General features: G+C 47.2%; 1 pseudogene; it reads right to left on the bottom strand.

Annotated features, from left to right (window-relative positions):
* Window positions 1-21,427: 21,427 nt before the first annotated feature.
* LOC105710187 (glyceraldehyde-3-phosphate dehydrogenase-like) lies at window positions 21,428-22,871 on the bottom strand (annotated as a pseudogene).
* Window positions 22,872-23,236: the final 365 nt, after the last annotated feature.

Genomic DNA, 23,236 nt, shown 5'->3' on the forward strand with positions numbered 1-23,236 from the left:
CATGATGGCTGATAATCCCAGCACTTTGGGAGGCTGTGACAGGATTGCTTGAGGCCAGGAGTTTGAGAGCAGCTTGGACTACATAGTAATTGTTAAATTGGCCAGGTGTGTTGCACCTGTAGTCCTGGCTACTTGGAGGGCTGAAGTTGTAGGATCACTTAGGTTTAGGAGTTTGCAGCTTCAGTGAGCTAGGGTCGATGGCACCACTGTACTCTAGCCTGGGCGACAGAGTGAGACGCCATCTCAAAAAAAATAAAAGCAGGATAATTAGTATCTCCTGTGGTTTTTGGTGAGGTTATGTCAGAAGACAGAGTCTCCAGTAGAAGCTACTAAGAGTAAAGAGTGTCCCACTTTGGGCAGTGCTGAGGGGCTCTGGTGGAAGAGACATCTGTGCATTTTACTGCTCTAGATGCACTGACTTCATGCTGGTACCTTGAAAGTGGCCGTGGGGAGAGTACCGTGGGCATGCTACAGAGAGGGGTGCTTATCTCTAACAGCTGGAAGCAGATGAGAGATTTCAGGAGAGGTGAAATGACTTAATTCCTCCTGGAAGATTTGGAGTGAAGAGGGAGGTATGGACTGGAGAAATTTATGCCGTAAGAACTGGCAGATGGGGTTGTTGACAAAGCACCACTCCACACTGCACTGATCACCCCAGGAACACCTGAAAGGACAGCAGGTGGTTGTACTGGGTTCAGTAGTGCCCTCCACTCAACCTTGGAGTGTCACCTCACCTGGAAGTGGAGTCTGCAGATGTAATTGGGTAAATTAAAATGAGATTATAGGCCAGGCGAAGTGGCTGAAGCCTGTAATCCCAGCACTTTGGGAGGCCAAGGCAGGTGGATCACCTAAGTTTAAGAGTTCAAGACCAGTCTGACCAACATGGAGAAACCCCATCTCTACTAAAAATACAAAATTAGCTGGGCGTGGTGACACATGCCTGTAATCCCAGCTACTTAGGAGGCTGAGGCAGGAGAATTGCTTGAATCCAGGAGGCGGAGATTGTGGTGAGCCGAGATTGTGCCATTGTACTCCAGCTTGGGCAACAAGAGAAAAACACCATCTCAAAAAAAAAAAAAATTATAGTAGATTAGGGTGGGCCTTAAATCAATGACTGGTGTCCTCAGGGGGGAAGAAAAAAATGATTCACACACATAATCCAGAGAAGGCCAAACAAAGATAAGGCAGATTGGAGACTGGAGTGATGCTTCTGCAAGCCAAGGAACACCATGCATTCTCAGCAGCCAGAAGCAGAGGAGACGAGGAAAGGATCTTCTCTCGATCTTCTGGTGTGAGCATGATCCTGCCAATACCTTGGTCTCAGACTTCTAGCCTCCAGAACCACAAGAGAATACATTCTTGTTTTAAGTCAGCTAGTTTGTGGTACTTCGTGATAGCAGCCCTACAAAACAAATACAGTAGTCATGAACCCAATTCATCTCCCACACGCTGCTGTTCCCTAGACTAATAACGTTTGCTGCAGAGATTTTGGTGGGTAGAGGATTAGAAGAGGCTAAGCCACAGGAATCTGCTGGCCGATTTATTTGCAGCAGCCAGTTTGAGAGACAGAAAAGTTGCACCTCTGCAGTAGCCTCCAACATGAATGCTTACATTGACTTTTATTTTTATTTTTTATTTTTTTAAAATATATATTTTATTGTGTTTCAGGTTTGAGGGTACATGTGAAGAACATGCAGGATTGTTGCATAGGTACATACATGGCAGTGTGATTTGCTGCCTTCCTCCCCATCACCAATATCTGACATTTCTCCCCATGTTACCCCTCCCCAACTCCCCACTCCCTGCTGTCCCTCCCCTAGTTTCCCCCGCCAGACCCCAGTGTGTGATGCTCCCCTCCCTGTGTCCATGTGTTCTTATTGTTCAACACCTGCCTATGAGTTAGAACATAAGGTGTGTGATTTTCTGTTCTTGTGTCAGTTTGCTGAGAATGATGGTTTCCAGGTTCATCCATGTCCCTACAAAGGACACGAACTCATCGTTTCTGATGGCTGCATAGTATTCCATGGTGTATATATGCCACATTTTCCCCATCCTATTTTTATTTTTTTTAGAGACAGGGTTTCACCATATTGGTCAGGCTGGTCTCGAACTCCGAACCTGAGGTGATCCGCCCCCCTTGGCATTCCAAAGTGCTGCAATTACAGGCATGAGCCACCGTGCCTGGCCCGACTTATTTATTTACTTTTGAGGCAAGGTCTCACTCTCACCCAGGCTGGAGTGCAGTGGCACAGTCATGGCTAACTGCAGCATCAACCTCCCAGGCTCAAGTGATTCTCCTGCCTCAGCCTCCCAAATAGCTGGAACCACAGGCATGCACCACCATGCCCAGCTAATTTTTTGGTGTTTCTGTAGAGACAGGGTTTCACCATGTTGCCCAGACTGGTCTCAAACTCCCGGCTCAAGCAATCAGCCCACCTTAACATCCCAAAGTGCTGGTTACAGGTGTGAGCCACCTTGCCTGACCACTTTGAGATATTTATATTAAGTCAAGACTCCTCTTTTCTTGTGGGACTTAAATGAATATAGTAATTAAGCTGCTTTTTTCCAAGGCTGAGGGAAAAGAGAATTCCAGTGCAAGAAGTAGATAGAGTTGAGAATCTTCTGTCCCTGCTACTCGATCAAGTCTAGGTAGGGTCCCTCTCTTGATTTTCCCCTTTATCCTCAGTCCTCACTCATTCTTCCTCTGCCTCCCAGTATTCACCTACTCTTTGTGTCATATAAATCCTTGGAGATATGCATATCTTCTAAAATCCATCATTTTGTGAGTGTGTTCTTTTTTCTTTGAGATGGAGTCCGGCTCTGTCACCTAGGCTAGAGTGCAGTGGTGAGATCTCAGCTCACTGCAACCTCGCCTCCCAGGATCAAGCGACCCCAGCCTCCCAAGTAGCTGGGATTACAGGTGCCTGTCATTGTGCCAGCTAATTTTTGTATTTTTGGTAGAGATGGAGGTTTGCCATCTTGGCCAGGCTGATCTCGAACTTCTGACCTTGTAATCCACTTGCCTTGGCCTCCCAAAGTGCTGGGATTACAGGTTTGAACCACTGAGCCCTGCTGAATGTGTTCTTAATTTATATAAGTGAGTGTAGTACCGTGAAAGTGAGTGAAGACCACGCAAATGGGGAGAAACCCAGGCTATATATTTAGATCTTGCTTGACAGAGCGTGGTGGCTCACGCCTGTAATCCCAGCAATTTGGAAGGCCCAGGCGGGTGGATCACTGGAGGCCAGGAGTTTGACTAGCCTGGCCAACATCGTGAAACCCCATCTCTACTAAAAATACAAAATTAGCCAGACGTGGTGGTGTAGGCCTGTACCCAGCTACTTGGGAGGCTGAGGCAGGAGAATTGCCTGAACCCACGAGGCAGAGGTTGCAGTGAGCTGAGATTGCACCATTGCACTCCAATCTGGGCAAGAACAGCAAAACTCTGTCTAAAAACAAACAAAACACACACAAATAAATAATTTAGACTTTGCTCTGACAAAGGAGGCAGCCACCATCACTAGTGTTTAGCAGAGACTCAGGGGCAGTCGGGGGAGTGGAAAAGCTTCATAGTGAAATAAAAAGGTGTTTATGTCCTCTGATTGGAAGTTGTTGGTATGGGGAAGCTACCTAGAAGTCGGATTTCTTATGTGATGACTTTGAGGAGCATATCTGATTTTCTCTGCTTGGTCTTGAGTTGGAAATCGGAGCAAACATAGGGAAAAAATGATAGGGGAATTGGCTGTCACTCACCAACTCTGACCCTTTGGGGCCAATTGCTGCAAAGGTAGTGATCTGGCTTCCCCAGTGATTGCTGCAGAAGTTGTTGGTCAGAGTTCTATTGTCATGTATGCTTTGACCATTGTCTCTTCTACCTGAAGGCCTAGGATGAAATATGTATTTCCCCATATCCTCCCTGGCATTCTCATTTTTATCAGCACAAAACCATATCGCTTTGTTTTAATTTGTATTTGTTTGATTAGTTGTGGGAAGTAGAAAAGTTCCTTTTTAAAGTTTTCTTTCTTTCTTTCGCTCTTGTTGCCTAGACTGGAGTGCAATGGTGTGACCTTGGCTCACTGCAACCTCTGTTTCCTGGGTTCAAGTGATTCTCCTACCTCAGCCTCCCAAGTAGCTGGGATTACAGTCATGGGCCACCACGCCTGGCTAATTTTTGTATTTTTAGTAGAGACAGAGTTTCACCATGTTGGCCATGCTGATCTCGAACTCCTGACCTCAGGCGACACCTGCCTCGGCCTCCCAAAGTGCTGAGACTACAGGCATGAGCCACTGTGCCCAACCTAAAGTTTCCTTTCTAGTTAAAGATAAGTGTGCTAATAACTTTGTTAAGCCCTATCCTATGTAGCTGTTAGATAGGCCATGCTTATAGGCATGCAGTACATTCAATGTCAGTGTACTTTAACCAAGATATCTGTGCTGGACGTGCTCACAGGCATGTCCCGCTCTCCATTGCTTTTACCTGTTTAGAAAAGTTTTAAATTATTAGCCAATAGGGTTTTAGTTTAGATTGTGAGGTCTGGCTCCAGCCAACAGAGATCAGACACAGCAGTAAGGACGACCCCAAATGCATAAGGGATAAATTTGTGGGTTTTCCTTTGTTCATTATACTTCCATGGCATGATGGCTAGTGAGGGTACCCTTCATGCAGTCCAGGAAGTAAAAATTGCATTGCTGAAAGATCCTTTGTCTCCGTGCTAATTTTTCTTTGCGGCACCGAGCATCTATTTCCAAAATCAGTGAAGTTGAGAATCTCTCCATTTATTTTTCAGCTATTTAGAGTTTGTCTTCCGTGAATTGCTGATTAATATCTTTTGTTCTTTCTCTCTTTTTTTCTTTTTTTTTTTTTTTTGAGACAAAGACTTACTCTGTTGCCTAGGCTGGAGTGCAGTGGCACAACCTCAGCTCACTGCAACCTCTGCCTCCTGAGTTCAAGCGATTCTCCTGCCTCAGCTTCCCGAGTAGCTGGGATTACAGGCGTGGTCCATCACACCTGGATAATTTTTTGTATTTTTAGTACAGACGAGGTTTCACCATGTTGGCCAGGTTGGTCTCAAACTCCTGACTTCAGGTGATCCACCCGCCTCGGACTCCTAAAGTGCTGGGATTACAGGCATGAGCCACCATGCCTGCTGGGACTTAGAGATACTAAAAAATCCATATTTTTGACTTTTCTATTATTAGTTTTTATTTGACAGTGTGCAAACATTTATGTTTCTTATATGTTAATATAAAAGCCAGGCAGCAAAATTCCAGGCTGGTAAGGACTGTAACATCCATCTCTCTTTTCACTGTACTATTGGAGGATGTGAACTCAATACCAGCGGCCGAATGCTTTTATGCCAAGAGAGACATTCCTTGACTTGATAGAGTTTATGGTCTTAATGGGAAAAGCAGACATTAACGAATGTTAAGGCTTATGAGTTATATGAAACTGGCAATACTGTGTTCTCTGAAAGCCTAAGAAAGAGGACTGAGGAGTCTCACACTTCAAATGAGACACTGAAGAAGTCTAGAGATTTTATTATACAACAGGCAAACCCAAGTCTATAAACAAATAGGGATATTTCAATTATTTGCTTAACTTTGCATAAGAATATGAAAAGTAGGCCAGGCGTGTGGGGGGGTGTGGGGGTGTGTGTTGGGGGGCATGTTAGGGTGGCTCATGCCTATAATCCTAGCACTTTGGGGGATCTAGGGCGGGGGGGAGGTGGATCATGAGGTCAGGAGTTCGAGACCAGCCTGGCCAACATGGTGAAATCCTGTCTCTACTAAAAATACAAAAAAAAAAAAAAAAAAAAGAATTAGCTAGGCATGGTGGTAGGCACCTGTAATCCCAGCTACTTGGGAGGCTGAGGCAGGAGGATTGCTTGAACTGGGGAGGTGGAGGTTGCAGTGAGCCGAGACCACACCATTGCACTCCAGCCTGAGCAACAGAGCAAGACTCTGTCTCAAAAAAAAAAGAAAGGAAGAAAAAAAGAAAAAGAAAAGTAATGTTTAGCTAGCACTTTGGGAGGTTGAGGTGGGAGGATCACGAGGTCATGAGTTCAAGACCAACCTGGCCAATATGATGAAACCCTGTCTCTACTAAAATTACATAAATCAGCTGGGTGTGGTGGCCCTTGCTTGTAGTCCCAGCTAGTCAGAAGGCTGAAACAGAAGAATCGCTTGAACCCCGGAGGCAGATGTTGCAGTGAGTGGAGATCTCGCTCTGTTGTCCAGGCTGGAGTGCAGTGGCGAGACCTCAGCTCACTACAACCTCCACCTCCCGGGCTCAAGCGATTCTCTTGCCTCAGCTTCCCTAGTAGCTGGGAGTATAGGCGCTGGATAATTTTTCTTTGTATTTTTAGTAGAGATGGATTTCACCATGTTGGCCAGGCTGATCTCGAACTCCTCACCTCAGGTGATCAGTTCGTCCAACTCGGCCCCCTGAAGTGTTGAGATTACAGTCCTGAGCCACTGAGCCCGGCCAATTTTTAAATTAAATCCTCCTTCTAAAAAAAAAAAAAAAAAAAAAAAATTAAAAAAAAGAACAACAACAACAAAAAAGAAAAAACAACAAAAAAAGAAAAAGCAAAGCCGGGCGTGATGGCTCACGCATGTAATCCAAGCACTTTGGAGGCCAAGGCAGGCAGATTCCCTGAGGTCGGGAGTTCAAGACCAGCCTGACATACATGGTGAAACCCCGTCTTGAAAATTAAAAAATAAATAAATAAATAAAAATTTTTTTTAAAACGCAAAAAAAATAAATAAATAAATAATTAAATAAATCCTCCCTCTAAAGTAACCATTGGACCTTGTGGTTCTTCTGTTTCTAATCAAGATATATACAAAAATAACTTTTTTTTTTTTTTTTTTTTTTTTTTTTTTTTTGAGACGGAGTTTCGCTCGTTACCCAGGCTGGAGTGCAATGGCGCGATCTCGGCTCACCGCAACCTCCGCCTCCTGGGTTCAGGCAATTCTCCTCCCTCAGCCTCCTGAGTAGCTGGGATTACAGGCACGCGCCACCATGCCCAGCTAATTTTTTGTGTTAATAGAGGCGGGGTTTCACCGTGTTGACCAGGATGGTCTCGATCTCTTGACCTCGTGATCCACCCGCCTCGGCCTCCCAAAGTGCTGGGATTACAGGCTTGAGCCACCGACAAAAATAACTTTTTATGAATAAGAGTTTTCTTTATTTAGTCCTATCCTCCTTCCCCACCCCACCCTTATGGTAAGTAGGACAGGCTAGCAGGACTGTAATTAATGGATCAAAGGGCCTGGTCATTTTATGGTTTGTGCTAAACATTACCCATATTGCTTTCAGAAACAGTGATTTGGCCGGGCGTGGTGGCTCACGCCTGTAATCCTAGCACTTTGGGAGGCCAAGGTGGGTGGATCACCTGAGATCAGGAGTTCAAGACCAGCCTGGCCATCGTGATGAAACCCTATCTTTATAAATAAATAAATAAATAAATAAATAAATAAATAAATAAATAAAAACGAAACAGTGATTTATACTGTCTCAACTGAGAGAGCTAGCTTTTCGCCTCTCCCTGGCAACAAAGGGCATAATTTAAAACACATTTTAATGGGGAAAAAATGGAACTTTGTGACGCTCAGTGTTGACTGCTAGTGTGATTAGAACACTTCTGTTTGTATTATTTTCACTGTACTGCACCCATCGATCTACATGCAGATTGGCTTTTTTTTTTTTGAGAAGGAGTTTCACTCTTGTTCCCCAGGCTGGAGTGCAAATGGAGCAATCGCAGCTCACTGCAACCTCTGCCTCCTGCATTCAAGCCATTCTTTTGCCTCAGCTTCTCAGGTAGCTGGGATTATAGGCACCAGCCACCATGCCTGGCTAATTTTTTTTTTGTTAGTAGAGACAGGGTTTCTCCATGTTGGTCAGGCTGGTCTTGAACTCCTGACCTCAAGTGATCTGCCTGCCTTGGCTTCCCAAAGTGCTGAATCGCTTGAACCCGGGAGTTGGAGGTTGTGGTGAGCTGAGATCATGTATTGCACTCCAGCCTGGGCAACAAGAGTGAAACTCTGTCTCAAAAAAAAAAAAAAAAAAAAAAATATATATATATATATATATAAAGTGAACTTCTGAAGAATAAGGGAATAGAGAAAGCAAAGCAAGGCCTCTCAGGTAGGAGTGAAGGAACCATCAATCTCATCTTATCTCAGGAAACAATGAAAAAGCGATTATCGATTATCTCGTTTTGTCTTTGTTCTGTACCTGGGCGGATATGGTAATAGTCTCTTGAAAAGGCTAGTTTCTGTTTAGCCCTCAGGGAAGGAAACATGATGACTTTTAGCGAGGGAAGGGATATGGGTAACCAGGCGAGTCCAATCTCTCATCCCATGATGGCCGTGAATTCAGTTTCCGAGGTTTTTCCAGGGTTTTTTTTTCGGTCAACAGGGGGTCCGTTCAGTCAGTTGGGGGTTTGGAATTTTATTTTTTATTTTAATTATTATTTTTGAGACAGAGTCTCACTCTGTCGCCCATGCTAGAGTGCAGTAGCACAATCTCAGCTCACCGCAATCTTCGCCTCCCAGGTTCAAGCAATTCTTCTGCCTCAGCCTTCCAAGTAGCTGGGATTACAGGCATGTGCCGCCATGCCCAGCTAATTTTTTTTGTATGTTTAGTAGAGGTGGGGTTTTGCCATGTTGGCCAGGCTGGTCTCGAACTCCTGACCTCTTGATCTGCCTGCCTCGGCCTCCCAAAGTGTTGGGATTACAGGCGTGAGCCACCGCACCCGGCCATATTTCTTCTTTTTTTTCAAAACTTTTTCTCCTTTTCATCTTTTTCTTTTCACAAGTAAAACTGGTCTGCAGTTTTGTCTTTATTAGGTTCTTAGATTAGTGATGTTTTGGATTTTGGAGTTATTTCCTTTGGATTAAATCCTTTCGGATTTTGGAGTTATTTCTCTATTCTCTTGAACAGTCTAAACAGCATAAAAAATATCTGTTGTTTCAGTAATTGAAAGAGTCACACATGAAACTGTAATCACCAAACAGGTTCTTCCTGCCCACTGAACACAGATAAAACTAATTCATTGGGACTGTGGTATAGAAGTAAATAAAGAGTTTAATTAATGCAAGATTAGACACATGGAAGAACTGGGGTTATCATTCAAATCAGTTGCCAAAAAGATCCGGAGGTTGGTTTTTCAAGGATAGTTTGGAGGGCAGGGGACAAAAGAATGAGTGCTGCCAATTGGTTGGGGATGCAATCATAGAGGGATACAAAGCATCTTCATACACTGAGTCCCCTTCTGAGTGGGGTGGGGTGGGGCACGTGACTGGTTGAATCATGAGTCACAAGGTGGAATCAATCAATTTCAAGAACACAAAAGTCTGCAAAAACAGCTCAAAAGACCAATCTAGGTTATACAATAGTGATGTTATCTATAGGAACAATTGGGAAAATCGCAAATTTTGTGACCATTGGCCACATGACTCCTAAGCAAACCGGCCAGGCAAGGTGGCTCACGCCTATAATGCCAGCACTTTGGGAGGCCGAGGTGGGTGGATCACCTGAGGTCAGGAGTTTGAGACCAGCCTGGCCAACATGGCAAAACACTGTCTCTACCAAAAATTAGCCAGGTGCAGTGTCTCGTGCCTATAATCCCAGCTACTCTGGAGACTGAGGCAGTGCCTGTGATCCCAGCTAACCGGGAGGCGGAGATTAAAAAAAAAGAGTAGAGAAACTATGCCTATCTATATTTTAGCAGAATTCAGGCCCCTCCTATTATCCTAATCTTGTGGACTTTCTTTAGTTTTACAAAGATTGTTTCAGCTCCCAAACAAGACAGGAACCAGTTTTAGGGAAGCACTGTTATCATCCTTGCTTCAAAGTTAAACCATAAATTCTTCCAGTGGTCACCTTGGCCTATGTCCAGGAATAAGCGAGGAGAGCCAAGCTGTGAGGCTGGAAGCAAGATGGAGTCAGCCATGTCAGATTTCTCTCTTTGCAAGGGTGGCTTCAAAATGATCTGTAACTAGAGTTTCTGAGAGTAATTATCTTAATTTCTTCCATGTTATTAATTTGTTTAGGCTTTCTCTTTTCAATCCAATTTTGTTAATATATATTTTCATAGAAGATCACCAGTTTTGAGTTTTCAAATGTGTTAGGTTATAATAATAATAGACTAATATCTTTTTTTTTTTTTTTAAGATGGGGTTTCACCATGATGGCCAGCTGGTCTTGAACTGCTGACCTCAGGTGATCCGCCCACCTTGGCCTCCCAAAGTGCTAGGATTACAGGTGTGAGCCACCGCGCCCAGCAATAGACTCATATCTTATCTGTCTATCATCTTTCTACCTATCTATCTATCTATCTATCTATCTATCTATCTATCTATCTATATTTTTTGATATGGAGTTTTGCTCTTGTTGCCCAGGCTAGAGTGTAATGGCACAATCTTGGCTCACTGCAACCTCTGCCTCCCACGTTGAAGTGAGTCTCCTGCCTCAGCCTCCTGAGTAGCTGGGATTACAGGCGCACACCACTGCACCCAGCTAATTTTGGTATTTTTGGTAGAGATGAGGTTTCACCATGTTGGCCAGGCTGGTCTCAGACTCAGGCAATCTCCTGAGCTCAGGGAATCCATCTGCCTCGGCCTTTCAAAGTGCTGGGATTACAGGTGTGAGCCACCGTGCTGGGCTTTATCTATATTTTCTATATATAGAGAGCAAGCTTCTAATTTTACGTCCTTTTTAAAATTTTCTCCTTTTTTTCCTTGTTTAGCTACTGACACCCATACTGTTTAGTAAACTAGTTTTCAGATTTACACATTCAATTTTTGTGTTTTCTTAGTCATTAACTTCTGATTTTAACCTTATTACTTTCTTTGAATCTATTTTATTGATTGTTTAACTTGAAAGATGAGTTTTCATTTTTTTTTTTTTAATTTTTTTATTTTTTTGAGACAGAGTTTCACTCTTGTTGCCCAGGCTGGAGTGCAATGGAGTGATCTCAGCTCACCACAACCTCTGCCTTCCAGGTTCAAGCGATTCTCCTGCCTCAGCCTCACGAATAACTGGGATTACAGGCATGCACCACCACAGCCGGCTAATTTTGTATTTTTAGTAGAGACAGGGTTTCTCCTTGTTGGTCAGGCTGGTCTGCAACTCCCGACCTCAAGCAATCCACCCACCTCAGGGATTACAAGCGTGGGTGCTGCACCTGGCCCAGGTGTTTTTTTTCTGTAGTGGCAGTTAATTTTCCTGAGGTCGTTGATATGAGCTCCTCTGTGCCACCTGCTGACTCTCTAGGATATCACACCCACTGGAGATGGCCTTTTGGGACTTGCTGGTCAAGGTATTTTGGCATCTTACATCCAAAGGACTGGAGAACTCTGAGTGAGATCTGAGCATGCGGACATTGGGTACGAAAAGATCACAGTAGGTAGAGGGTGCAACACAAGCAAATTCTCAGAGGTTGGGAAAACTTGGTGTTGCCTACCTGGAGGGTACGATAAGCAGGATGGTGGTGGGTATTTGGAAGCTGGGAAGGAAGCCAAACCACACAGCATCTTGAATCCAAAGCTAGAGTTCAGAGAGTTTCTGTAGGAGGTGGGAACTAAAGATGAGTTTTATTTAAGGCAGGATGCCATGACCTCAGAAGGGGTTCAGCAGATGCCAGCACCATGGGGTCAGATGCATTGAGCAGGGTACTCCTACAAGATCAGTACTGGCCCAGTGCGGTGGCCCACGCCTGTAATCCCAGCACTTTGGGAGGCTGAGGTGGGCAGATCACTTGAGGCCAGGAGTTCGAGACCAGCCTGGCCAACATGGTGAAACCCCATTTCTATTAAAAGTACAAAAATTAGCAGGCCATGGTGGCGTATGCCTGTAATCCCGGCTGCTCCAGAGGCTGAAGCACGAGATTCACTTGAACCAGAACACGGAGGTTGCAGTGAGCCGAGACTGTGCCACTGTACTCTAGCCTGAGCTACAGAGTGAGACTGTCTCAAAAACAAAGCAAAACACACATACACATACACACACACACACACACACTGCCAGGTGCATTGGCTCATACCTGCAATCCCAGAACTTTGGGAGGCCCAAGTGGGCAGATCACAAGGTCAGGGGTTCGAGACCAGCCCGGCCAACATGGTGAAACCCCGTTTCTACAAAAAGTAGTGGGCCTGCAATCCCAACTACTTGGGGGGCTGAGGCACAGTAATTGCTTGAACCTGGGAGGCGGAGGTTGCAGTGAGCCGAGATTAAGCCATTGCCCTCCAGCCTGGGCAACAAAGTGAGATGAAAGAGAAAGGAAAGAAGGAAAGAAGGAAAGAAGGAAAGAAGGACGGAAGGAAGGAAGGAAACACACAACAAAGCAAGATGAAATAAAAAGAAAGAAAGAAAGAACACACACACATACAACTGAAAAAAAAAAAGATCAGTAATGAGTCAGGTGAGATGGAGCTCTGCAGAAGTCAGGGATGTGGGTGTGGAAGTTGTTTGGATGAAAGTAGTCCTGGGGGTCCTAAGGGAGAGGAGGGAAGAGAAGAAAAGAAGAAAATGGGATGGAACCTCTTAACGTGATTCAGAGAGGAGCCTAAGATAGAGTTCTTGAGGAGGAAGACCTGGGAGCATTACTGCAGAAGCCAAGGAACAAAGTCACACTGGGCTACAGAAAATCCCAGGTCAAAGCTACATGTGGGCCGGGCATGGTGGCTCATGCCTATAATCCCAGTATTTTGGGAAATCGAGGCAAGAGGATTGCTTCAGGCCAAGAGTTCAAGACCATCCTAACCAACATAGCTAGACCCCCATCTCTATTTAAAACAAACAAATAAACAAATAAAAAGCTACATGTGGTGAAGGAATGAAAGAAAAGTGAGGAAGTGAGAATGTTGGTGATGACTCCTGCTCTTAGAAGCCTCGCTCATTCCTAATACTAAATGAGTAATTGAATGGAAGCATTGATGAGAGATACGTTCTGGAAAGAATAGGGCTGTTCACCCCTATAGATCTTTTTATGTTGTTCACAATTAACAGACAAATTATAGAGAACTGTTGTTTTGTTACTGGAAAGCTGAGTTTCACTTTACCTACCTTACCCACCTGGGTAGCAGGTACTCAGTGGAAAATACTGACTAGCATTTTCTTTTTCTTTTTTTTTAAAGACAGGGTCTCACTCTCACCCAGGCTAGAGTGCAGCAGTGCAATCATGACTCACTGCAGCCTCTACTCCTTGGCTCAAGCTATGTTCCTGACTCAGCTTCCCAAGTAGCTGGTACTACAGGAGCACACCACTACGTCCAGCTAATTCTTTTTTTTGTAACAATGGAATCTCATTTTGTTGCCCAGGTTGGTCTCAGGCTGATCTTGATCTGGGCTAAAGCAATCCTACTGCCTCACCCTCCCAAAGTGCTGGGATTACGGCAGCACCCAGCTGCACCCAGCCAGTGACAAGTACTGTCTTTTGGAAAATAGATTTTTGTAAAAGAGAGGTCATCTAGAGAAAAACAAACAAAAATAAGGAATATTTCCTTCATTTCAGTGATTTACTACATGTTTTCTGTACATGGAGGCCTCTCCAAGAGTATTCAAAACATTATTAAATTTACAAAGATTGTGGATACACTCCCCGATCTCCCACACCCAAAGTTTCTAGGCAAATCAGGTCTGGTGTTCCATCCCAGGGAGTTAAGTCCTTCCTGCTTAGAAGTTAAGATTAGGCCGGGCTTGGTAGTAAGATCACGCTTGTAATCCCAGCACTTTGGGAGGCTGAGGTGGGCAGATCCCCTGAGGTCAGAAGTTTGAAACCAGCCTGGCCAATGTGGCGAAACCCTGTCTCCACAAAAAATACAAAAATTAGCCAGTGTGGTGGCATGCACCTGTAATCCCAGCTACTTGGGAGGTGGAGGCAGGAGAATCGCTTGAACTCGGAAGATAGAGGTTGCGGTGAGCTGAGATTGTGCCACTGCCCTCTACCCTGGGAGACAGAGCAAGACTCTGTTACAAAAAAAGAAAAAGCCTGGGTGCTGTGGCTCATGCCTGTAATCCCAGCATTTTGGGGGGCTGAGGTGGGTGAATCACGAGGTCAGGAGCTTGAGACCAGCCTGGCCAAGATGGTGAAACCCTGTCTCTACTAAAAATACAAAAATCAGCCCGGCATGGTGGCACACGCCTGTAATCCCAGCTACTCAGGAGGATGAGGCAGGAGAATCGCTTGAACCCGGGAGGCGGAGGTTGTAATGAGCCGAGATTGTGCCACTGCACTCTAGCCTGGGTGACAGAGCAAGACTTCCTCTCAAAAAATAAAAAATAATAAAAAATTTTTAAAAAGCAACATATTAGGCCTTCTCTTCTAGGGCCAGGCATGTCTGAGTCTCTCTCAAACAGAGGCTGGGTGCTAAGCAGCATTGCCCGACCTTTCCAAGCTCATCAGCTGTCCCTATCCCACTGCATCCTTATCCCACCTGCTTATTTTGCCTGATGTTTGCAACAGGATAATCACTGGCAGAGCAGGACAGGCCTCCTGCTTCAGGACTGCACACAGACCAGAAGGGGTGTGGAAAAGGTCACTGATATAATCATATGTGACTTGTCCACCAACAAATACTCATATGAACCATGGTGGGCTCTAAGAAATTAAAGGGAAGTCCGGCTGGGCATGGTGGCTCATGCCTGTAATCTCGGCACTTTGGGAGGCTGAGGCGGGTGGATCACCTGAGGTAGGGAGTTTGAGACCACCCTGACCAACATGGAGAAACTTTGTCTCTACTGAAAATACAAAATTAGCCAGGCGTGGTGGTGCATGCCTGTAATCCCGGCTACTCAGGAGGCTGAGGCAGAAGAATTGCTTGAACCCGAGGTGGAGGTTGTGGTGAGTGGAGAGTGCACCACTGCACTCCAGCCTGGGCAACAGAGCGAGACTCCATCTCAAAAAACAAAAATAGGTGGGGGGAGGTCTGTTCAGATCTTGGATATCTATTCTAGCCCATAAAGGAGTCAAGGCTAAACCTCAAGCAATCCTCCCGTCTCAACCTCCTGAGTAGCTGGGACCGCAGGCACATGCCACCATGCCTGGCTAATTAAAAAATTTTTTTGTGCATAGCAAGGTGTCTTGCTATGCTGCTATGTGGCCCAGGCTGGTCTCAAACTCCTGGGCTCAAGCAGTCCTCCTATCTCAATCTCCCAAAGTGGTGGGATTACAGGCTGGAGTCATGGTGCCCAGGCTTTTTTGTTTGTTTTTGAAACAGTCTTGCTCTGTTGCCAAGGCTAGAGTGCAGTGTCACCACCTCGGCTCACTGCAACCTCCCTCTCCCGGGTTCAAGTGAGTCTCGTGCCTCAGCCACCCAAGTAGCTGGGATTACGGGCATGCCCCACCATGCCCAGATAATTTTTGTACTTTTTTTTTTATAGAGAAGTAGTTTTATCATGTTGGTCAGGCTGGTCTCGAATGCCTGACCTCAAGTGATCACCCACCTTGGCCTCCCAAAGTGCTGGGATTGCAGGTGTGAGCCACAATGCCTGGCCTGCTGGGCACACATTCTATTTTTGTTTTGTTTTGTTTTGTTTTGTTTTCTGAGACAGAGTTTTCGCTCTTGTTTCCCAGGCTGGAGTGCAATGGCGTGATATCTGTTCACTGCAACATCTGCCTCCCAGGTTCAAGCGATTCTCGTGCCTCAGCCTCCTGAGTAGCTGGGATAACAGGCTCCCGACATCATGCCTGGCTAATTTTTGCACTTTTAGTAGAGACAGTGTTCTGCCATGTTGGCCAGGCTGGTCTTGAACTCGTGACCTCAGGTATCTGCCCGCCTCAGCCTCCAAAGTGCTGGGATTACAGGTGTGAGCTACTGCGTCCAGCCTCATTTTGTATTTTTAGTAGAGACGGGTTTCTCCATGTTGGTCAGGCTGGTCTTGAACATCCAACCTCAAGTGATCTGCCCGCCTTGGCCTCCCAAAGTACTGGGATTACAGGAGCCACTACGCCCGGCCTTGGCACATATTCTAAAGAGAGCCAACTTGCACACTCTGAGTACTTCTAAGAGGACCAGAGCACCAGTGGCCTCCCCATCCACCTTCCCTCCCGTCTCCTCCAGCTTACCTAAGGGAAGCCTAGAGGAGTTCAAGGAGGAGGGGTGATTCTGAAGCTATGGTCTAGCATGGCATGCTGTGGTCTTGAAGCCTGTGAAATTCTCTCTTCAACAAACTTGGCATCTATGTTAAGCACATGAATGTAGTGAGTTACCAATCAACAATCTCCTTTAAGGTGATTGGAATCCCCCAAGGACTTCAGCCCCAGGTAGCCACCCACTGCTGGCTGTCAGAGGACATCCTGGTGCTCCTTCCTGCCTGGACCCCTAGCCTGGAATGCTCACCCCACATCTCTGCTGGGTCAGCTCCTTCCTATTTGTGCTTCAAGACCCAGCTCAGTCCTGGCTCAGCTGACCCCTTGGTTCCCATGTCTGTTCCCTGCTGGGCTGTGAGTGTTTTTATATTTTGTTTTTTGTTTTTCTTATGTCCATTTAGATTTGAATGTGAGTGTTTATTTTATTTTATTTTTTTGAGATGGCGTTTCGCTCCTGTTGCCCAGGCTGGAGTACAATGGCACGAGCTCAGCTCACTGCAACCTCTGCCTCCTAGGTTTAAGTGATTCTCCTGACTCAGCCTCCCAAGTAGCTGGGATTATAGGTGTCCACCACCACACCTGGCTAATTTTTTTTTTTTTTTTTTTTGAGACGGAGTTTCGCTCTTGTTACCCAGGCTGGAGTGCAATGGCGTGATCTCGGCTCACCGCAACCTCCGCCTCCTGGGTTCAGGCAATTCTCCTGCCTCAGCCTCCTGAGTAGCTGGGATTACAGGCACGCGCCACCATGCCCAGTTCATTTTTTGTATTTTTAGTAGAGACAGAGTTTCACCATGTTGGCCAGGCTGGTCTCGAACTTCTAACCTCAGGTGATCCGCCTGCTTTGCCCTCCCAAACTGCTGGGATTACAGGCGTGAGCCACCATGCTCGGCATTTTTTATGTTTTGTTGAGACAGAGTTCTGTCACCCAGTCTGCAGTGCAGTGGTGCAATCTTGGCTCCCTGCAACCTCTGCCTCCTGGGCTCAAGCAATTTTTGTGCCTCAGCCTTCCAGTAGCTGTGACCACAGGCGCCTGCCACCATGCCCGGCTAATTTTTTTTGTATTTTTAGTAGAAATGGGGTTTCGCCACTTTGGCCAGGCTGGTCTTGAACTCCTGTTCTCAAGTGATCCTCCCTCCTCAGCCTCCCAAAGTGTTGGGATTATAGGTGTGAGCCACCATGCCTGGCCTCCAATGTGAGTTTTTTTGTTTTGTTTTGTTTTTGTTTTTTGTTTTTGAGACGAGTTTCGCTCTTGTTGCCCAGGCTGGAGTGCAATGGTACAATCTCAGCTCACTGCAACCTCCACCTCCTGGGTTCAAGTGATTCTCCTGACTCAGCCTCCGGAGTAGCTGAGATTACAGGCATGTGCCACCACGCCTGTCTAAATTTTTTTTTTTTTTTAGTAGACACAGGGTTTCACTATATTGGCTAGGCTGGTCTCGAACTCCTGACCTCAGGTGATCCAGCCACCTTAGCCCCCCAAAGTGCTGGGATTACAGGAGTGAGCCACTGCACCCATTCTCAAATGTGAGTGTTTCAAAACCAGATCAGGTCTGACTTGGGTTGGCACCCAGGTGACTCCATAATTCTTGCTGTCCTGAATTACAGCCCTCTTTGCCACTTGGGCTGAGCCCCATCTGGGACCACTGACTTCCTCTTCCCGGACAGGCTCTTGAGCGGCAAACCCTCCACCCTGCTATGGTCTTCCCTGCCTCTCAGTCCCCTTGTCTACCTGACCAGACCTCTGAACTTCGAGGCCTGGATGCCCCATTTCTCCTCCTGTGAGGCCCTGTCCTACCTCACATTGGGACCTAGGGCACTCTGTTGTACCACTCCAGGGAGCACCATTGTGTCTTCTGTGAATGGCAGCTCCCGGAACACAGCTCCAGAAGGCACCATTCATAGACATAATGGTGGCACCCCCTTGAGTCGTGCAATGGCAAGTGAGCCCTCAACAGGGCCAGTGTCAACTGTGGCTCAGGCATCCTTTGGGTGTGGCAGTGCCCCGCTTCATCTGCCCTGTCACCTGCACCCCTCTTTTTCCATCCCACTTCTCCTAGCTGGACTAAGCTAGGCGTCATCTACAAGCCCAGTGTGCTGACCAGGGAATGTGTGGGGCTTGGGGCATGAGAACAATAAATAACATCACTTTTCTCATTTCTCAAGCTGGGAACCAATTGAAAGATAGGATACCATAGACAGACATCAACTTTATTCCTGACTAAAGCTCAAAAAAAGGGCATGACGTCAATTTACAGTGACCATCCTATAGGCCGGGTGTCGTGGCTCACACCTGTAATCCCAGCACTTTGGGAGGCCAAGGCGGGCAGATCACGAGGTCAGGAGTTCGAGACCAGGCCTGGCCAACATAGTGAAACCCTGTCTCTACTAAAAATACAAAAATTAGCTGGGTGTGGTGGCATGCACCTGTAGTCCCAGTTACTCGGGAGTCTGAGGCAGGAGAATTGCTTGAACCCGGGAGGCGGGCGTTGCAGTGAGTGGAGACCAAGCCATTGCACTCCAGTTTGGGTGACAGAGTGAGACTCTGTCTAAAAAAAAAGATTGGCTGGGCATGGTGGCTTATGCTTGTAAATGGGAGGCTGAGGCAGGCGGATCACCTGAGATCAGGAGTTTAAGACCAACCTGGCCAACATGGTGAAACCCTGTCTCTACCAAAAAAAAAAAAAAAAAAAATTGCCGGGCTCGATGGCTCACGCCTGTAATCCCAGCTACTTGGGAGGCTGAGGCAGGAGAATCGCTTGAACCCGGGAGGCAGAGGTTGCAGTGAGCTGATGTAGCGCCACTGCACTCCAGCCTGGGTGATGGAGTAAGACTCCGTCTCAAGAAAACAATAAAAAAAGGATTTACAGTGACCATCCTAACACTCGCATGCAGTCACACGATCCTGCACTGAGTTGGACCAGCCCTGCTAAGCGCACAACGGGTGGAGAGAATAGCAGCCGCTTCCTCTCTGTGGGTTCAAGGCCTGAGCTTCCCCCCATCCCTGCCCTGGATCTGACCACTGGGATTGTGGGAGAGGGTGTCAAAGGACAGTTTTCTCCCGTAGTTTTCCCTTCCAGGGAGAGGAGTGGAAATCCCCTCATCTCTAAGGCAACATGAGATTGGAGAATGTACTCTCAAATCCCCAAACAGCAACAGAATTATTCTGCTTGCTTCAGAGCAGAGGCCCAGAGCCATTTCCAGACCTCTCCCAAGCACGAAAAAGGACTGAGGGCTGGATGGGGGTCAGAGAGGGAGTCAGGCGGGACCCCTCAGACAGCAGCAGCTGGGCTTCCTCCGTTCCAGGCCCAGCTCTCTCTGAAATGGGAGAAGGGGTGAAGGAATGGATTTGGAACTGTCAAGAACTCCTACCTCGGGAGGCAATGGAGGTAATGCGGGGTTCAGACCATCTGTGACCTGGACAGAGGCCTCTTTCTTCCCCAGAAATGCTAAGCACACGGGCATCCTGATACCTCAACTCCTCCAGTCCCAAACACTCTGCCTGTTTGTCCCCTTTGTCCTGAGCCACCCAGTGGGACATGCAGGTCAGCTGCTGACTTCGTTTCAGGTCCCTGAAGCAGCCTTGTTCTCTTAGCAGTGTCCACCGCCTGCAGCCAGGCACCTCTCTTCCCCAGCCTGGGTCACTGGCAAGGGGGCAAAAAGCGTTCTGGACTCAAAGCAGGCAGTGAAGTGCGGTCACAGAGCCTCATCTGGCTTGAAATCCCAGATCCTTTGCTTACTAGGCTGTGTGGCCTTAGGTGAGTTACTTAATCTCTCTGTGCTTCAGTTTCTGCATATGTAAAACAGGGATAACATTAATACCTAGCTCATTGGGTTATGATGAGACATAAGTAACTTCATACAACGCCCTTAGGGCTGATGCCTGGGCAGTTCTAAGCACTCAGTGAAGGCAAGCTGCTATTTTTATGGGCCCAGGTCTAGGAAAAAAGAATCAAACAGCCAGGGTAAGGGGGACATTCTCCACCGTATGCTGAGTTCTATCATAGGGGCCATTTTAGCTAAACACGTAAAAACGGAGGAAGGGGCTGGGTGTGGTGGCTCATGTCTGCAATCCCAGCACCTTAGGAGGTGGATTGCTTGAGCCCAGGAGTTTGAGACCAGCCTGGGCAATAAAGTGAGACCCCCCGTCTCTATAAAAGATATGAAAATTAGCCAGGTGTGGTGGCACACACCTGTAGTCCCAGCTACTGGGGGGCAGGGTGAGGTGGGAGGGTAGCTTGCACCTGGGAGGCAGAGGTTGCGATGAGCTGAGATTGCATCACTGCACTCCAGCCTGGGGAACAGAGGGAGATCCTGTCCCCAAAACAAAACAAAAAAATCAAAACAAAACACAAGAGGAATGATTATCCCCCATTTTACAGATCAAAAGCGGAGTGGTATCTGACCCAGATAGCAGCCCTTCCTTGATCAGAGAGGAGATTGGGAAAAGAGAAACGAGTGACGGAATTCGAGAGTGGGTATCTACTGGGGTCTTCGTGAAGGAACAAGGGTTGCTCCAGGAAGCCGGAAGTTCTTATCTCTGCTTTGCTCTAACCACCTGCTTTAGGTTTTATGGCTGAAGAGTCCCTTTGGCGCCTCTGCCTGCAAGGCTGACCTTGGCCGTCAGCAGCTGAGATCTGCATGATACAGTCCAGATGCCAGAAGGAGACTGAATCTCCTAAATCTCTGCTCGAAAATTCCCAAGAGAGGACCTCATGGGCCCAGGCAGTGTCTGGTGACTGTCCTGCAATGGCCAGGGGCCAGGTTTTCTTGCGGAGTGTGACAGCTCCTGCTGCAGTCAGGGGCATCCAGGATGGGACTGGGGAGAAGGTCTCAGGCAAGGAGGGTTGGCACCTACTCCGTAAGCGTATTCTTCTCTTTGCTCTTGATCTTTTCTCTACCTCATAGATCCTTCTTGCTCGCACTATCAGCCTGTCCTTTCTTTTTTCTTTTTTACTGAGCACAGGGGACTTTACTGTGGTACATAACACAGTAAACACACTTTATGTGGTACATAACTTTACTGACGGTACATAACAAGGCGGGGCTCCCTAGGCCCCTCCCTTTTCAGGGGGTCTGCGTGGAAACTGTGAGGAGGGGAGATTCAGTGTGGTGGAGACCGAGTGTGGCAGGAATTCCCCAGCAGTGAGGGCCTCTCTCTTTCTCTCGTGCTCTCGCTGGGGCTGGTGGTCCAGGGGTCTTACTCCTTGGAGGCCATGTGGGCCATGAATGTTGCTGTAGCCAAATTCATTGTCTTACCGGGAAATGAGCTTGACAAAGTGGTTGCTGAGGGCAATGACAGCCCAGCTTTGAAGGTGGAAGAGTGGGTGTCGCTGTTGAAGTCGGAGGAGACCACCTGGTGCTCAGTGTAGCCCAGGATGCCCTTGAGGGGGCGGGCCTCTGAGGGTTGCTTCACACCTTCTTGATGTCATCATATTTGGCAGGTTTTTCCAGATGGCAGGTCTGATCCACCACTGACATGTTGGCAGTGGGGACACGGAAGGCCATGCCAGTGAGCTTCCCGTTCAGCTCAGGGATGATGTTGCCCACAGCCTTGGCAGCGCCAGTAGAGAGGGACGATGTTCTGGAGAGCCCCGTGGCCATCACGCCACAGTTTCCAGGATGGGCCATCCACGGTCTTCTGGGTGGCAGTGATGGCGTGGACTGTGGTCATGAGTCCTTCCACGATACCAAAGTTGTGGTAGATGACCTTGGCCAGGGCGCTAAGCAGTTGGTGGTGCAGGAGGCATTGCTGACAATTTTGAGGCTATTGTCATACTTCTCATGGTTCACGCCCATCACCAACTTGGGGGCATCAGCAGAGGGGGCGGAAGTGTGACCCCCTTGGCTCCTCCCTGAAAGCGAGCCCTAGCCTTCTCCATGGTGGTGAAGACACCAGTGGACTCCACCACGTACTCAGCGCCAGCATCGCCCCACTTGATTTTGGAGGGATCTCGCTCCTGGAAGATGGTGATGGGATTTCCATTGATGACAAGGTTCCTGTTCTCAGCCTTGACGGTGCCATGGAATTTGCCATGGGTGGAATCATACTGAAACGTGTAGACCCTGTAGTGGAGGTCAATGAAGGGGTCATTGATGGCAACAATGTCCACTTTACCAGAGTTAAAAGTAGTCCAGGCGCCCAATACGACCAAATCCATTGACTCTGACCTTCACCTTCCCCATGGTGTCTCAGGGACGTGACTGGCGATGGGAGACAAGATGTGGCTGTCTGTCAAACAGGAGGAGCAGAGATTGCCTTTTTTTTTTTTTTTTTTGGACCGGATCCTGCTCTGTCACCCAGGCTGGAGTTCAGTTGTGTGAACTTGGATCATTGCAGCTTCCGCCCCCTGGGTTCCAGTAATTCTCCTGCTTCAGCCTTCCAAGTAGCTGGGATTATAGGCACGTGCCACCACGCCTGGCTAATTTTTTATATTTTTAGTAGAGACAGGGTTTCACCATATTGGCCAGGCTGGTCTTGAACTCCTGACCTCAGATGATCCACACCCTCCTTGGCCTCCCGAAGTGCTGGAATTACAGGCATGGGCCACCGTGCCCAGCCGTTTCAGCCTGTTTTGACCTCTACTCATGCAAATTTTACCTTTCTTCTTATGCCTCACTCCACTTCACAGCTTTACTCTCTTCTCCCTAATCACACTCCACTGTGACTGCCTGAAATGCCACGTTTCTTCATTCAGATTTCTCAGATAATTCAATGGTTCCACCCATAATTCCACACCAGGCCACCTCATAGGCAATGAATCACTTAAGGACTGGCTGCCTCGAGGTGCACAGCCTGTATTCAGTAATCTGCTAGAGCAACACAGGGCTGTACCTTCTGCAAGGCTGTGGGCATGGAACATGGGCTGGTGTCATAAGAAAACATTCCTTATGCCTAGGCATTGAAAGGATACTCCTTCCAAAAGGCCTTTCCCAGCGTTTCCACCCTGAAATCCACTAACCATAGCATCTGACTCTTGACACTGCCCTGTGGTGCTAAGTGCATTTGTCAAACTCCTATTGCCACAGAGATCCAAGTGTACAATTGCTTAAACATGTGAGAAGATTATTTCTTGCTCAGACATCAAATGCATAATAAGCAGTTCAGAGAGGAGATGACAGCTTTACAGTGTTGGGGACCT

Source organism: Aotus nancymaae, unplaced genomic scaffold (genome assembly GCF_030222135.1).
Source record: "Aotus nancymaae isolate 86718 unplaced genomic scaffold, 86718_ANA_hifiasm-v0.15.2.pri h1tg000007l, whole genome shotgun sequence".
Taxonomy (NCBI): Eukaryota; Metazoa; Chordata; class Mammalia; order Primates; family Aotidae; genus Aotus; species Aotus nancymaae.